Below are 18,523 nucleotides of genomic sequence, written 5' to 3'. Positions count from 1 at the left end.
GAGAGGATCGGACTAGCAAAGAGAAATAACTGATGGTCGAAGAACAATCGGCCAGAACTGATAATGTTGATGCCGATTCGGGCAGACAACAGGAAGAAAATGAAACCGCGGATGAACACATCCGGCAAATGGGCGAGGACCTCGTCAAACAAATTATGAAAGAAATTCACAACCAGGATCACGCGGCAAGCGATGTCTACTTTCAATGGGCCCTGAACCGGCAGGAAATTTTCTACACCAACATGCTACCGGAACATCCGGCTGACCGGAGATACGAAAATCTAGTTGAGATGGAGGCGGAAGTCATCAACCTCACAAAGGCTCAGAGCGTATTGACCGATCTTCGAAGAAGTAGGATGGTCGAACCGCATGCCCGGTTACTAGGGCTCACCGAACACATCCAACTTCTTCGAGAAAAGCACATCCCGGGGACAGCGGAATCTCAGTTCGAGCTGTTGGTGTTGGATATGCTAGCGGTCAAACAACGTGAACTAACCGATGAGATGGCACGGTTAGAAGCGGAACCCAAGCACCAAGAGGCGTCGCACTTCTCTAGATCTCCACCTGAGGATGAAGGCGGTCCGAATCCGACCGAAGACGAGCATATCTCTCCTCTACCGGAACAGGAAATCAACAACACCGAACTCGGGACTAGTACACCGCCCACTGATCAGCACGTATCTCTTCAAACCGATAATGATTCGGTACCGGCTGTAACAGAAGATAGGGTAAAAGATCTAATCGAGGAATTTGTCAATGCCGTCATTCTGCCGTGGCAAAAGTAGATAAAAGAAACCGCGACAAAATCCATCGAGATGATTGAGTCTACCAATAAAGAGCTAGAAACCGCGGTCGGACGGATCACGCCCGTTGAGGACAAATACGGCATGACCGACCTTTTGTTCAGTGACACAACTGACAGAACTAAGGTATTGGAAACCGTAAGTAAGAAGCTGGAGACCGACCTCACTCTTACCAGCCAAAATTTCAGTATGGAAGAACTAAACCAATTAACAACCGATATGAGGCTGAAAAAGATTGATGGGAGTTTGGCTCAATCCGGTGTCCAGGCCGGTTCTACACTTGAGAGAGTGGCAATGCTTGAAGAGAAGCATGCTAAGACCGAGGCCGATCTAAAGGCGGTCACCGAACAGCTGGCGGAGATGATAGCGGCAAAGTTGGCAGCCGATAAAGCACTTGAGGAGGCAAATGAGCTCGTGGCAAACATTGCACCAGCCGTGGAGATTCAGCAAAATGAAGATGCAGCTCGACTAATCGGCCAACAGTCAGCATACAATGAATTCGCCGAGGCTCATAAGAAGTCCAAAGCGGTTGCTTCCTTATCCGGTCCGGTTACTAGAAAAAGAAAGGCTTCTTCCAAGAGGGCGGCAATCTGAAAGTTGTTGGACACCGTCACTGAAGCGGTTGTTGATCCTCTAAGCAACCCGGTTTCGCAAGAAGATGACGATCTCGAGGGAGAAATCGTACCGATGAACAAAAGACCGCGAGGTATTGAAGCAATTCCAATCAGAACATTTGCTCCACCGGCTTCCCCTTTCACCGGTACTTCGGGCGGTCAAGGATCCTCCTCCAGACCTGCTCCAGCGGTCAAGGGAAAGGCGACTGAAGAAATGCTGGAAAAATACCTGCCCAAGAAGAAGAAATAGGGGCTTACTTTACTTATATTACCTATGTTTACCTTAGTATAATTATATATATATATATATCAAGTATTTTTGGAAACCGGCCTACATTTTAACTTTTGCATGGTTTTGAATATTTTAAATAAAATAATCAAAAAGGAAGAAATTGATAAAGACACAAAATTTTTCTAAATTTTCTAAATTTTTCTAGAGACAAATTTTTACAAAATTTTTATCAGAATTTTTCGACAAATTTTTCTAAGTCATTTTCCAAAAATCCGGCCAAATGAACTCTTAAAGAAACCGGCCTACATTTTCATTCTTACATGGTTTTGAATATTTTAAATAAAATAATCAAAAAGGGAGAAATTGTTAGATAAATTAGACTGGATAAAAATAAGAACCTAACAAAAACAAACTTCCTGTGCAGGAACGGTTAAAGAATCTAACCGGTCAAGTAACTCAACCGGTCAAGCAACCCAACCGACCAAGAACCTAACCGATCAAGAAGACAAGATTGGTCAAATAAGAAGGCCAAAATCGTTGGACATTCGGTCAACCTGAAGTTATGAAAAACCGGAAGTCATTCGGTTAACCTAAACAACCGACCGGTGCAAATAAATACTTTGAGTATCTGTTGAAGATGATACTAAAGAGACAGACCTTAGTATTACCATATTCATACAAGTCTGAGAACAATTTGCAGGCTGCAGAAGACCGTCCGACAAGATCTTTCCACTCCGGGATAAATCAGAGGCGCAATACTCCAGGTGCAGGCAACTGTCCAACCGACAATTGCCATATTAAGTAAAAGACAAACCTAGCCGGTTTGACCTATACATTGGAAGCCTAAACCGTCAGGTCTGAATCACTGAACCTCTGCTCAACCAATCAGATTCAAGGAGATGAAATGTGACCGTTGGCACATTTCACCTATAAAAGAAGGAGCTGAAGAGGAGTAAATGTAGTTACTAATTACACAAGCTACAAGAGAAAACATTTAAGAGCTGCACCAACCTAAGTTATAAGTGATCTTTACCTCTCTTAAAAGAGTTTAAGCGTGTATTTGAAGTGAGATTACAATTTCGGTGAGAATTGTACGAGTGTTATCGAGCAGCAAATAAGCCTCGATCGGATTGTGTTTGTGTATTCCTTAGTGAATATCCTTCTCGCGGTTTCGAGAGGAAGGGGTGACGTAGGAGCTTTATCTCCGAACATCCATAAAAATTTGTCTTGCTATTTACTTTCTGCCGACCTTACATCCTAACCGATTCTACCTAAACCGACTTACTGAGTCCCAAAACCGACCCACCCCAACTCCAAATCGACTTTATCCAAATCCGGTTCTACTTATCTTGTGTATGTGCTACTTCAACCTGAAACAAACCACTTCCGCACTTGAACTCGGTTCAAGGGTTTGTGACAATTTGTGTAGTATTGAAACTCGGTGTTAATCTCTAACCGGATTAAACACCAACCGTTGAGTGAAGGCGCTAACCGGCCAGACCCCGGTTCCCCAGCCGCGACCTAGATCCTAACAAGAAGCATACTGGAAAAAGAATCTACCCACTTTTACACCAAGAAAATTTTCGAAATGATGCTTGCCATAGTTTGTGGTACTCCGATCAACTGGTCTCAAGTCATTTTTGAGAACCTGAAGAAAATGATTTCTTCTCCTCGACCAATGATCGGTTACAGTCCTCAGATTAGTAGCCTTCTTCATTCCCTCAACGTCAATCTCGAACCGGGAACATTCGTCAAACCATCCAACATTCTGACCAAACAAAAGGTCGAAAGCTGGATTCATAGGATAGAGGTAGTGGAGATCATAAGGGATGGCATCTAGTACCTTTTAGTTTCGTTAAGTTATTTTAGCTTAAGTTTCAATCTACACCGGTTATTTTGCACCAAAAACCGGTTAAGTTCTTGAATCAGTATTTTATTAAATGAAGATACTTTATAAAAACTTGCATTCAATATATTTTGTCTTTAAATTTGTTTGAATCGACATATTTTGAAACCGTTATTTAAGATGTATTTAATACATGTCTTTATTTAAGAAAATTAATTAAAGGTTAAACGATTATTATCTTATCTTGGGAAAGGATCCACTTTCAAATAGGGCACCAATTTTGCCGCTTTTGGGGGTACGTGGGGTCACTCATCAAAAGTGACGGTTCATCCTCCATTTTAGAATCAAATCCTTTAATCGGCATAATATATTATATATTTGGAAGGCATGTCCGATCTCAGGATTAGATTTTATTTGCAAACCTTAGAATATAGATCTTGCTCTAACCTCTCTCTAGAAATCATATTCATCTTCTTCGTTCAATCTAAATCCATCACAATGGGAAGGGATAATACTTTGTTTAATCATATTGTTCAAGTGAACTTTGAATGTAACAAGCATGCGAGATCGATCGAGATGCGGGAGTTAATCGAATCTATCGAGGAATTCGGACTACAACATTTTCTTGACGGACCATCGATATATTATCAGAAGGTCGTTCACGAGTTCTTCGACACAGAGAAACTAGTGGACGGTGCAATCAAAGCCAAAGTAAATGAGGTAAAGTTCACTATCTCCAAAGCTTATTCGCCGAAGTCTTAAAACTTCCGACAAGAGGTCGGGACTTCTTGAAGTAACTGTCTCATACCTCAACATCTAATCTTCAGAAGATACTCTTCGACACTAATATGCCGGCACAGTTCAACGGGAAGAAGAAATCCCTAAAGTGCGAATACCGGTTTTTATGCGATGAAATGTTTAAAGCGATTAAGGCAAAAGGGGGAAACTTTGACATTCTCACTCGATCAAAGTTCGACATGATGTGCGCTAAGTAAGAGGCGAGGGAATCAACTATGGGAGCATTCTCTTCGGCATTCTATGTGAAATGGTCACCCCTACATCCACCATGAGTCTTGGCTATGTGATGCAGATCAGCTGGATTTTGAATCATCTGAACATTCCTACCGGTCTAGGTATTCCTCTTCCCCACAGCAAAATCTTGACCTCCACTAGTACAGGGAGATATTTTGTTAGGGCAAGCAAGGATAAAGGGTTCATGTCCGAGGTACCTATCAAAAAACCGACTGTCGAAGGAACCGCTAGAGAAGAAACTAATACCGGTTTTAAACTCCCCAAATTAGTCGATCGAACAACATCGTTTCAAAGACTTCATAATACCGCTAAATCTACTGCTAGTGTTGGCAGTCAGGCTAAGATTAAACAAAAGAAAACCGATGTGATCCCCTCAAGACAAGAGAAACATCAACCTGAGGTAAATATACTAACTCCGCCTCATCTTAATTCTACTATTGTTGTTCAGATTGATGCTTCGGTACTTCTGATTGAGCTTGCGGTTTTAGAAGCTCAACCGATAGTATCCGACATTATAAACCAAGTTGTTATTGAAACCGATCGGATGGCTGAAACCGAACGGATAAATGTTGTTAGTGAGACCGGTCGGATAGCTGAAACTGACCAGATAGATATTATTGATGAAGCTAGCCAAATAGCTGAAAATGATCAGGAAAGAGCTGATAAAATCGATCCAGAAACTGATCGGCCTTCCGAGACAGAAATCGGACGTCTAGAAAAGCCTGCTACCTATCAAACAGATGAAGAAAATCATGAGAAGGTCCCGACCGAAACCGAGGATGAACCGATTTTGAATGAGAAGACAGTCGGAACGGTTGTTCAAAATACTGAAGAAATACCGGATCCTCGCAAAGATGATGAAAAGGCTGAGAAAATTGTTAACCTTATTCTTAAAGAGGTTGAAGAGAAAGCAAGTGAGACTATTGATCTTTTCTATGCGTGGGCGAACGCAAGACTAGAAACAAGTTTCTGTGAAGTACTCCCTAAGGTTCCGGAAGAAAAGAAGTGGTTTTCCCTTCTGTCCTTAGAACATGTGATTTTCTCCTTAACAAAAATCACATCGGTACTTGAAGCCTTGACAAGAAGCAAACTTGTTGAAACAAATGCTAGAAGGAAGGTGTTGCTGCCAATTATTGTAAAACGGGAGGAGGATCTCAATTTAAGTGGGGCTACGACAAGAGTGGACAAGACTGTAATTATATTGCTAAAGGCTTTCATGGAGGGCCTCCTTGTCACTATATCCAAGTTTGAAGAAATGATTGTAACGGCTAAGGAAATGCCGAAATCTGCACGGGTTGAAGAAGTGCATGTTGCCCAAGGTGAAATTCAAGCTGCTAAAATCATGAAGCCATCTTTCGAAAATGGTCAATCGTCTAAGCTTACATGGACCCCTTCCGAGGAACAAGAATTATTCAATAAATACGATGTTAAAGGCCCATGTGTTAAAGAAAACTACATTGGACTTGGAAAACAGAGGTATAATGAAATAGTCGAACAACGTAGAATAGAATCGGAGGAAGAACATGACCCCGGTTCATTGAGATCAACTGATGATGAATCTAAGGATGAGGACGAGCAAGATACCTCCAACTCCAACCCATCACTTACCTAAAAAGGAATCTCAAATCCTACCAAATCTCTATCGGGTAAGTCTTCTAATCACAATAACAAGACAAGAGATAATAGTGTTGAAATATCGGTTTGCATAGAACAATCTCTTCAAGTTAGATCTCATGGGGTATTACCTATCCAATCTCGCGTTGTTGGTTCAACCCGATCCACCTCTGAAGAAATACCAAGGGTGAACACTAAGCAGATAATCCGAAACATTATAGCCCCATGGCAAGCATCCATGGAAGCCTGAGTAGCTGAAGCAATCAGAGAGCAAGCTTCTTCTTCAAAGTCTCACGATCAGAAACTAGCAAAGGTATGAAAGGAAGTAGGCCAGATAAAGCCCATTGTCTCTAAAACGCTTTCATCCGTTGAAGTCATGTCATCACAGCTCTAAGAGCTGGTTAAGTCTCAAAGTGTTGTCAATGCTGAAAAGCTAAGGGAGCATGAAGAGGCTATCCACCGTATCCAAGAAGAAGAAGATGAGAATGCAAAGGCTGATGAAAAAACAAACGAAGAGGCCGCTCGTCGTCTTTAGGAAGAACTCAATGAAAAAGAAACAATTGTGTCTGCTCCTGCTGCTAAGAAGACAAGGGCGGTTAAACAGAAGAGATCTAACAAGTCCGAGGTAACGGAGACTATAAAACCGGTGAATGCGCAACCGGAAATTGAAAAACCGGTGACTGAACAACCGGAAGATAATGAAGTACTGGAAGAAGAATGGGATGAAATACCATTGGTTCAAAGACGTAGAACCGTAGTACTCTCCCAGCCTCAACCGAAAGCGCCCCCACCAGAATTGTTCCACGTAGTGTCCGGTCCAACCGAAAAATCCGAAGAGGTGGCGGGAGCTCGGCTAATCACAATGCTGAACCTAACAGTAGCGGTCAATAGGCGGAAGATGATCTCACACACACGATCTCAAGGATCATAAGAGGGAGACACTAAATCCTACTCATCTTTCCATCTTTTAATCATATGCCTTTACTTTCTATTTCTTTGGGATTGAAACATTATGGTTTATGTTTTACTAAATCTACTTATCATGTTTACCAAACATGAATGCGTCAATGATAAACCTGTTTTAAATACTAATTTTGATAATTTTAAATGTTAAAACAATCGAAAAGGAAGAAATTGCAAGAAATGCTTTTCATAAATACAAACAGGATTTGATAATTTATTCTAAAATATCAAAGAGGGAGAAATTATTTGAATAAAAAAATAAATTAACTTAATCGGTCGATTACAAGGTTTTGAATATTTATATTAAATAATCAAAAAGGAAGAAATTGTTAGATAAATTAGATAATTAATTAGTAAGTAATTAATTATATAAATAACTTAATCAAATTCATCATTTGTGCAGGATAAAAAGAAACCAGAAAGCAAAGAAGTTTGGTTTCTCCTTAAAAGACAATTACATAATTTGGTAAAACTGCAACCGGTAGTTTACTCCTTTCGGTTCTATAAAGACGGCGCAAATCGGCATTATATTCGGCTTTCTATCAAAGAAGTGCAACCGGTCATCTGGATCGGTTCGGTAATAGAAATCGGTTTTACCGCTCAGTCAGTTGACCGAAATTATCCATAGTCTATGATTAGTTATCCGCTTAGTCATCTACTTAAAGAATTGCAACCGGATATATGTTCGGTTATTTATCAAAGTAGAGGAATCAGTAGTGAATTGATTCGGTAATAGAAATTGGTTTTACCGTCCATCAAGTTGTTGGGTAAAATTATCGGTAATATGTCAGAACCGGAACTGGTAGTGAATCAGTTTGGTAGTGGAAAACGGCTTACCGCTCAACAAGTTGATCGGTAAATTTATTGTTTATAAACTTGTAAACCGACAAGTAGTTTAACCGGTAATTTCTTCAGTTCATAAAAGATGATGCAACCGGTAGTTTGTCCGTTAGTCTTCTTGGTAAAATCCTCAGTTCTTATACATGACACGGAATCGGTAATTTGTCTGGTTTTTACTCCAGGAAGTGGAACCGGTAGTATCCATGCAATGGTCACCTGATCGGTTATTTACAAAGGGAGAATTCGATAATATGATCAATAGTTTGACCAGTCAGATTCAAGAAGCGGAACCAGTTTTATGCTAAGACAATTTTACATTAAGAGCACCCGACAGTTTCCCTTTTAGTGTAATACAGAACAATTTCAGTAATTATAGAAGGGAGTCTTCACATGATCAGACTGTATTATTACCATTTTAATACAAGTCTGAGGAAACCTTTTGGGAAGCAAAAGCCTGCTAAAAAAGATCAGTTACCATTTTGGTATAAGTCAAATACAGTCTACTTGGAGCAGATATTTGTCACACTATTCCAGATAGCCAAATCATTAGAAGACAAATCTGCATGTTGATCTGCTCCTTGGAAATCATTAATCTAATTAATGCCATGTTAACTTATTATCAAACAAGATCAGAGGATATCCCAAAGTTGTACATCAACGATCCTCAACCAATTAGATTCAAGAAACAAAGTATTATTAAGGAAATATATCCGTTGAAGAAGAAAAATATGACCGTTATCATATTTCTATTTAAGAGATGAATGCTCTACCGCATCAACCACATGTCTGAACCTTTGAACATCTTACGAATTGACAACTTTCGAACCATCTTTGCAATAACCTTTGTCCAAGCTTTCAAAACCAATGTATGTTATAATTTCACGTGTATTACAAGTTCATCTATTCTGTGTGAGTGGTGAGTGTTGTAAGTTGATAGAATTTGTTTATGTTTAACAGAGTGAGTCTAGTAAGAAGTCGAAAACGAGCAGTAAATAAGCCTCAAGTGTTCGACGTAAGCACTGTAAATTGTTTTAATATTCTAAGTGAATATCCTTCTCAAAGTTTGAGAAGAAGGGTGACGTATGAGCTTTATCTCCGAACATCCATAAATTATGTGTTGTGTTTCTCTTCTACTTTGTGTCTTCTTATTTCTGTCTAAACCGTGTTTGTGTTGCTTCAAGTTGAAACAAACATTTCCGCACTTGAACACGGTTCAAGAGTTTGTGACAACTTGCCAAATATTGAGACCGATATTAACTTCTAACAGGGTTAATATCAACCGGCGTGTGTGTAAGCGTTCACCCTAGCGAGACCCTAGTCTCCTTCGGCGATCCCGATCCTAACATGTACAAATTAATTTATAATGTCAAAATGGATTTAGAAATCAAGTATCAATGTCTATTTCTAAGGGAGGATGTGCATGGAGGATATCATGTGTTGCCACATAATTAATCAAGCAATTTTGTTTAATTTCTCATATATATTTGTTGATGTTGTTTATGCTTCATTTCTTGAATACATGTATCTGCATTAGAAGAAGTAGACACTCATAGTCGTAGGAATTTAAAAGATGTATATGATTCTAATTAGACTCTTTTAACTCTTTAAATTTAGGATATATATGATGGATCAAGAGACCCTATATTCTAACATATGACTCTATAGGAGTCTTCGTGCATTCTTCGAGTATTATGGCATGGACAATTTCGTGTTCTTGGACGAGACGCCTCTCTTATGATCTAGATACAGAGGAAATAGTGTAGCGATACTCGTACATTCGTTATCGGGTGTCATCATATACTCCCTATTATTGAGGAGTTTAGGGCTATTCTTAGGCTTCGATCCTGGGAGATCGTATATCTTCATCCTTTAGAGTATGCTACTAATGCGCAATAGTGGCTCAACTTTTGCTACAACTTTAATAGGGACTAATTTTCTTCCTTAGCTCCCAATGGAGGCTTGAACGTGATCTCGTGGTATCATTATTTCCATAACACTTTGCCCAAAGAAACTAAAGTCAATTTTCGGTAAAAGGTGATGGTTGTTCTTTTAGCCCATCACTTGCTGCATCCAGACGCGCACCATAAGCCTTCAACTTGTATTCTGGAAGTATCTTGTCTCTTGGAAGATAACCAAGATGACTTCTTTGGTATGATCTTTGTTGAAACCCTACTTGGATTAAACCAGATGGCTAAAGGTCAATCTAGCATATCTCTAAGGGGTTCACCCCTACTTCTATATATCTAGACGATAGAGAAGCTTAGTATTCTTCCACCAGCAATAAATTCTTTCTATTTTTCTCATTCTGATCGACTTGAGAAAAGTCTCCAACAAGTTTTAAGGGTACATCATATCAATGATGATTGTCGTATCAATTTCATTGTTCCTTCGTAACACATCATGGGTGTTACGTATGAAATGAACGAGTCTCCTCATTAGTTCTCCTAATCATTACATTATAAAAAAATATGAAGAAAAAAAGAGAATGTAAATAAAATGAAGGATTTATGTCTAAATTTAAAAAGAAATCAAAATAAAATTTTAATATTATTTTGTTTGTCTATTTATAAAAAAAAAATGACTAATTAAATTATAAAGGTTCAATTTATGTGATGTATAATCAATTTGACAAACATGTCATTTGATTTTGATAAAGTAAAATGTTTAGAGATGTTTATTATATCTATTATAGATGTATGCATGTATAATAAATAAACACGTACATGTTGACTTGTCGAGGCTTTGTTGTTCAGGCACGTCAAACAACAGTTGAATAATGTAACTAGGTTTTTTGTGTTAAGGTTTAGTCGAGGTTTGGGTTGGAATCTCTCCTCACTATCGCTATGGTTGCATCAATATGGATGTATCAAAGCGGGGGATCCATTCCGTATTCCTGGTTTTTTCCTCTCACAACATCTCTTAGTCACAGACATGTATGATCGGTCTTCACGTAATTCGTAGAAGTACAGAATTCTGATCAGGTACTTTTTCACGTAATCTAGGGTTTGTCATCCCTCCGCAACTTAGCACGTGTTTGGACGACACATGGAAATACGGGGGAAAGACCTAAGGTGACTCGATGTTTGATGTGTTTGAACCTTGGTTTACGTGCCAGGAATATTTTGAAAAGAAAATATTATTTTAAAAAGATTTTTGGAAATACGTGGGAGCTTTGAAAATTAATCATGTCAAAATAATTAGTTTTATTCAAATTTTAATAATTTGGGAATCAAATAATAATTTGATTAAAACCCGGTTGAAATTAGTCAAACATAATTAATTTAAGAGATTATATATTTGAAAATAGAGTCACCAAATGACTTTAGAAAAATGAGTAAAAGGTACGTGTATAAACGTACTTTATACTAGAGTTTTTATAAGGGCGGTTTTTTTGGTTACGTTTGGGAAAGGGCTTTCGCGCTATGTCTTTCGCACCCATTAAAGTACATTTTTATTTTTAAAACAAAAGTCTGGCAATTAAAACTTTATTTATAACATTTATTTTCTTCAATTAGTAGTCTAGGGTCCTAAAAAATGATAGGTTTAGATTACGTAATTAATTATACAAAATTATTTGAAAGGGCTACATGCAATTGCGCTGATATAAGATTAAGTAAAAAATCCTGAAAATATCAGAAAAGTGTTAGAATTTAAAAATAAATTCTAAACAGGGCCTTAGCCAAAATATTTGTTTGAGAAATATCCCGAAAATATTTAAATAACATTTTCTTACCTTTCTGAATTATTTGAAAATGAATTGGGTTCCAAAATTACCAAAATAATTTTAGATTTTGAAAAGTGGAACCAAAAAGACCTTATGACTAGGGTCTTAGGGCTTGGGTCTAGTTTTCACCGATTTGAGCTCGGACGGGCTCGGTCTAGACTGAGATGGTCTGGATCAGGGCTCGGGAGCGTGAGTCTATCGATCTGGAGGACTTAGTCCTGGGGTTCGGGAGGCTAGGTCTCAAACTCGGACTACTCGGTCGAGGGACCGGAGGGCTCAGTCCTATGTTTGGGAGGCTCGGTCCCAAAACTCAAGTTGTTCAGTTCTAGAGCTTAAAGTCTCGGTCCCAGGTCTAGCTTCCTTAGTTGTGGGACCTAGAAGGCTCGGTCCTAGGTTAAACCTCTCGGTCCAAGGTTAAGATCCTTGGTTAGATTCTTCGGTCCTTACTAAAGAACACTGGTCATAGGGCTCGGTCCTTGCTCAAGAACACTAGTCATAGGGCTCAGTCCTAACTCAATAACAATGGTGTTTGGTCTTAGTCCTATGTAGATTTTCTTTGTCCTTAATATCGGTCAGGACCAAGGATTCTCGGTCTTGTTTCTCGGTCCCGGTCCTACATGACTCGGTCGTCAAGGACCAAGTGTTCTTGAATTGGTCAAGAATTGCAAGTCTTGTATTTTTTGATATAGATCATAAATCATTATATGTAAGTTGCAATCAACTCATATGATTGCGGGGATTAAAAACCCTAACCTTAATCACGATTAATTGATCTCCATAGAGATCAATTTCTCAAAACCGTTTTTAGGTCAAAATTTGGGATCTTTTGAACTAGGTCATCTCAAGGAGTAATTCTTGATCCATTAGCTTTGAGATCAACATAGTCGGACACACCCAAAACAAGAACACCATTCAAGCTCTATAACAACTTTTGAAATCAAAATTTAAATCCATTTTATTTCAAAATTTCAGGTGGATCAAACATGATTGTGATGTTATTATAATGATCTGGAAATCATCCTAACATGTTTACAAACATGTTTAGTAGCAATTTAAATAAAAAAATCAAGATTTTTAAACAATTTTTTAGTTTTTTCGTTTTAGGTTGATTTGATCAAAACTCTTTCAACAGAAAGTTGATATATCATTTAAGGAGTGATTCTAAACAAAGAAAATACACCAGTGAACCCTGGAACAGATCAAACCGATCAAAATTAAAAAAATTCAACTTAAAATCATAAATCGAAATATAGAGGATCTAGAAGCTTATCAATCTTTGGAGACCACTCCAATGAAGTGTTAGAAGCTTTCTCGAAGCCTAGATTGAATCTTAGGTCGCCGGAGCAACTTGAATTTTTAGGATTTCTTCAATTCAGTTGTAAGATTGGGATTTTGTTTGATGGATCGAAAGAGGAGGAGGACCTAAAGAGTATTTATACTCAACTAGGTCGGTTATTTAAGTCGAATTCAAATTCAATTTTGCGTTTGAAATCTTATCCTGACTTCTAGACCTAAGGGAATTGAAGGATAGGATAAGGCGAGCACATGGGAGAAAAAATGAGAGGATGAGGTTGAGAAACGAAGGAGCTGGAGCTTTTGGAAGATCGTTGTCGTTTGCAGTCCGTCAACATTCTTTTGGCACTTGGGCGATTAGACTAATGGGGTTGACATCCCGTTACTTAATCCCATGTGGACCGGGCGCGCGGGTGCTTTCTCTACAGTGGAGTATGTGGCATCTTCCTAGGCGATGGATGAAAATTCAGCACTGATTTGATGGTCTAGAATTCTGCTACAACAATTAAACATAATTTTGGCTACACAAAATTATCAGTTTATATTTTTAATAAAAGAGTTATTTAAAATCGAAATTTAATCTCTTTCTTGCGTTTTACTTCAAAAAAATTTCACAAAAAATATTTTTAGAAACATAATAAAAATTATGTTTGTTATTTTTATTTTTGGATATTTTAAGGTATTTTAGGGTATTTATTTAATTTTTTTAAGCCATAAATTATACATAATTTATGTTTAAAATTATAATTAAATAATTTAACCACTTTTTGGGTTTAATTTGGGTAAAATAAATATAATATTTTAACCACAAATTATTTTCAGATTTTAAATTTATTTTCTAATTAAAGTTTAATTATCACAATAATTAACTCTAATTTGATCATTAATCTCTTTTTGGGTTATTTTGAATTTAAAAATTCAAAATATTATTTTAATATTATTATAATTTAATAATATTATTTATAAATTAGGGTATCTCAATTTTTCATGCTTATAAACACCAAATTTGATGAACGCGGAATATTTTAACAATATAAGTTTAACTTTTTAATTAACTAATATATATATATGTGTGTGTGAAAGTAAATAGATACTTTGGTCGGATTGTGGGTTGACCCGCCCATAAACTTAAAACGGTTAAAAATAAAATTAAAAATGATATATGTATGTTTCGAACTTGTAACCTAACGAAAGAAGTACAACTCTTTAACCAAGTGTGATTGGGATGTGGTTTGCCTAGGTATAATATGTCGGTATTAATTTAAAGTGGTTTAAAAATATGAATCAAATATTTGATTGACCAAAGTGTGAGGTCACAATGTTAAATGTTAAAAAATATGAATCAAATATTTGATTGACCAAAATGAAAGTGTAAGGTCACGAGATGAGAGGTTCATTCGGAAAAAAATATGTGATGAGATATGTGAGAAGATAAGTTGTTTTACCGAAGTGAATAAAATGTGGAATGAGAGTGTTCTATTTTTTTAATATATTATTCGTGATTTATTAAGAATTTTAAACATTAAATGCATATTATTATTATTATTATTTTTATTAAATTTATTTTATTTATATTTGTATTCGTTTGCATCGCACGAGAATCTTCCTAATTTTTATAACAATGGGACGAAAAATGTTGAAAATTTTGTCATAATTTTTATAAACTAAGAAACGGAATAAATTAAAAAGAAAATTTTTATCCGTGCTCTAAAGGGAAGACACTATCTTCGGATTGGAGTCTTCCTTCTGGATGTATAGAGTATTATCTTTGGGCGTAAAGGCTCATCAAGCTCCTTCCTTGTGGAAAATTTAGGGACAAAGCTTTGAATGACCTCATAGTTCCACACTTAGAATACTAGTTTGAACCCATAAATGTTATAAGAAAAATAATCAGTATTCCCTTTCGCCTGATTCTTCTTCTCAAGATATACAGACTTGTGGTGTTTCATGTCTTTGTTAACACCCTTCAGGGTGGCTTTAAAGGACATCTTTTCCCATGGAATCGAAGAAAAACTTCAACATCATCCACCATGTGGAGGATTTTGACAAGTACAATCCTTATCGGGTCAAATGCAAAGAGGTACTAGCAAATCAGGCATACCAGCCCCATCTTCCATGCATCTTCTTTATCAGAGAATGAAAGAAAAGTTTACTCAAATTCGGTCATTCTAACAATCATTTTCCTGTAAAAATATTTAATCAACAAAGGTGGACAACCTTGGCATTCTTCATCTTCATTTACCATAGGGAATCTACCGAAATTAAGGCATGTCACCATGGCATACTCCTTCATGCCAAAGGAAAACACCTTTCCATTCACCTTGAACATCATCTGTTTTAAATTTGATCTTATTTTCCTAAGCAGCATTTGTTGGACAAAAGTTCTTGAGAACAGCAGGCCCGGGGCTCTGAATAAATATTTGAATTAGGTATTCAGAGCCCTCTCCCATAAAATCCATTTGATCAAACTTGTTAGCTATCTTCTTGAGGATGAGGGCGGATTTTCAAGAAATCCTACCAGGAAATGCCATCTTCAAAAGGAACAAAAACAAGTATGTTATGCCAGTTCGAAATGAACTATGAGAATTGTCAACAATCAATGTTATGCCAGTTCAAAAGGAACAACAACAATTATGTTAGTAAAAATCATTAACAACAATCAAATTATGTTACTTCTTTGTTGGTAGTAGTAGAAATGTTAGTTTTAAAACAAATACGATAGTAATAACAAAGTTTACAGTAAAAACATGTGATTGAGATCGAGCACAAGTCAACATAAAATGAGTTGAAGACGTAAGAACATCAACCCTAAACATAAACCCTCACGAGACGCGATGAACTTTGGCTAAACCCTAAACATAAAACCGTCGCGAGACGCGATGAACTTTGGCTAAACCCTAAACATAAACAAAAAAATAAACTAACATGAATAATGAAGAGTCGTCAAGGAAGGCATCAGTGAAGATCAACAGCGGCTAGAGAGAGACGCGACAAAGAGATATGAAATAGTTTATAACCTAAGGGACGCATCAATGAGGGACATATAAATAGAGTCTAGCACGTGAAGAAACGCACGCCTCTTCGCGTTCAACCATTGCGAGAGGCGACAAACCATCGCAAGAGGTGACTAACCATCTCGAGACGTGACCAACCATCGCAAGAGGCGACCTCACATGAAACAAAAATCATTTCATCATCTTTATTCAACAACTTACAAAGTGCAGAAATATAACCATCTGCCAAATCCATCTAATGTAGTCTCGAATCCGTTCAATTAAACATAAAAACATTCAAACTTCGATCAAATATAAAAACTTTCAATTCAAGATAATCATAACAAATATAAATTCAATTCAAGGTTGGTAGTTGTAAGGTTTTGTCCGACGTTGTATTCATCGTTCGCCGTTGTGTTCGTCGTTCGCCGTTGTTTCGTTGTTCATCGTTTGCGATGGTTGGTCGCCTCTTAAGGTTTAGAGCGGAGAAGACCGAGAAGAGAGAGAACGAGAAGAAAGAAATGAATAAAAATTGGGAATATATATAATAATAAGGCATTTTGAACATTTATGTCGCATAACGCGATGGGGTATCTTCATCTTTAAACAGGCCGATAAAGTCATTTTTGCAATGTTTATCGGGCCATTTCCCCAAAACCGCCTATTATTAGAGTCTTTCATCAAATTTTCTTTCATCAAATTTCCCCTCTAACTCTTTAAAGATGAAATACGGTTAGATTGGAAGACAATGATTCGTCAGCGAAAGTTGTAGGGTATAATGTTAATATAAGAGAGAGGCTTTCCTACATGATAGCTCTGAATCTTGCTACTTTAAAGAGAAGAAAATCAATTATTGGAAAGCTTTGCAGTTCACATGATAGCTCTGAATCTTGCTACTTTATAGAGAGAAGAAAATCAATTATTTATTTGTTTAAATTTAATTAATAATTTAAAAAAAAAAAAACTTTAACTCCATTTATAACGGAAGGCTAAATGAGAGTAGGTATGTGTGGATGATTTATATAAATAATTATGTTTAAACGAGTTTATTGTTAAATTTAAAATTATAAAATATATTTATATTATTTGATATAATTTAGCAAATAATGCATACTACTTGTACATTTTATAATTTATACATCATACAATATTTTTTTTAATAATACTAAATATTAATTATACATTTTATAATTTATACATTATACAATTTATTTTAACAAAAATACACATTACTTGTACATTTTATAATTTATACAGTATAATCTTAAATTAGTATATTTTAATATTTAAAATATTTATTTAAGTAATAGGATGGATAATAATTGTAGTTAAGAAATTTAATTATTATAATAATTTAATTAATATAAATAATTGTTTAAATTAATTATAGTATTTCTTTTCAATAGGATTGAGATTTTTATAAAAAATAATTTAACGTGTATTATTATATAATGATAAAATAATAATAATAATTTAAAATAAAGAATATTTTAATATTATGAATACTGAACGATATGAAGTGTTTTAGATTATAGTTTGAATAACCAAACCGAACAAAGACCTTAAACCCCATCTGCATTCTCGTTCTCCACGTTCTCCCCCCATTTGCCTTCTCGTTCTCCTTGTTCTCCTTGTTCTCTCTCATCTGTCTCCTCGTTCTGAAGAGGTGGAAGTGAAATGCGTTTAACATTGCTTCCATGTCCGAATCCTCCATATTCAATCTTCGTTTTCAACATAACCTTCAACTTCATGTCATTCTAACATGACAATATAGAAAATCGACGCTCATCAATTTGGAGTTCAGGGTTGCTGACCATATACAAGTAGCACAACTGAAAACATACATATGTTAAAAACATTTACATTTACAACCACCAAAATCAATTAGTGACGACAAAGATAACTTACGATTAGAAACTTGTGTGGTCTTGGGAAATGTCGTTTTTTATGTGTCTTCCATTTTTTGCATGATTGAACTAAACCTTGAAGTACAAATTTGCATCAATTAAACTTTAGTATATTAGGAACATCTGAAATAGATTTCAGAATTCTAAACCCGCAAGTACAAAAAACAGATTTAAGATTTATTAATAATGCATATACCATACTTATATGTAAGTTTTGAGATATATACCTGAATAGTTGACCTAGATGATCACACTAGAGAAACAATTGACAACATATAATATGAAGTCTATTTTGAAATTTTTGTCAGTTGCTTTGTTCTCCATGATTTTCATTGGCATATCGTCACTATAGGACCACCATTTACCAAGTTATCCCATCGAGTCCTAAAGGACTTCAACTTCTTATCGGTCTCGTTATCCTCATATCCTATAATGTTCAACTCCCCTTTAGGGATGCCCAATACGATTTGAACATTCTCTTCTTCGATTTTTACTTCATCGCCACTCTCTAGGATGAATGCACATTTAGTACAGTCAAACTATCTAACGAGATAACGAGATATCTCGCCGGAGCATTTTGAAAGCGATAGTGATAGAAGAGAGCCAAAGCCTATGGCCTTCATAACCTCTTTTTGTTGATTAAACAGTAGTTGAAGAAGATT

This window comes from Impatiens glandulifera, chromosome 1, assembly GCF_907164915.1.
Source record: "Impatiens glandulifera chromosome 1, dImpGla2.1, whole genome shotgun sequence".
In the NCBI taxonomy this organism is placed as follows: domain Eukaryota; kingdom Viridiplantae; phylum Streptophyta; class Magnoliopsida; order Ericales; family Balsaminaceae; genus Impatiens; species Impatiens glandulifera.
The sequence above is the reverse complement of the archived record's forward strand: the minus strand, read 5'-3'. Positions refer to the sequence as shown.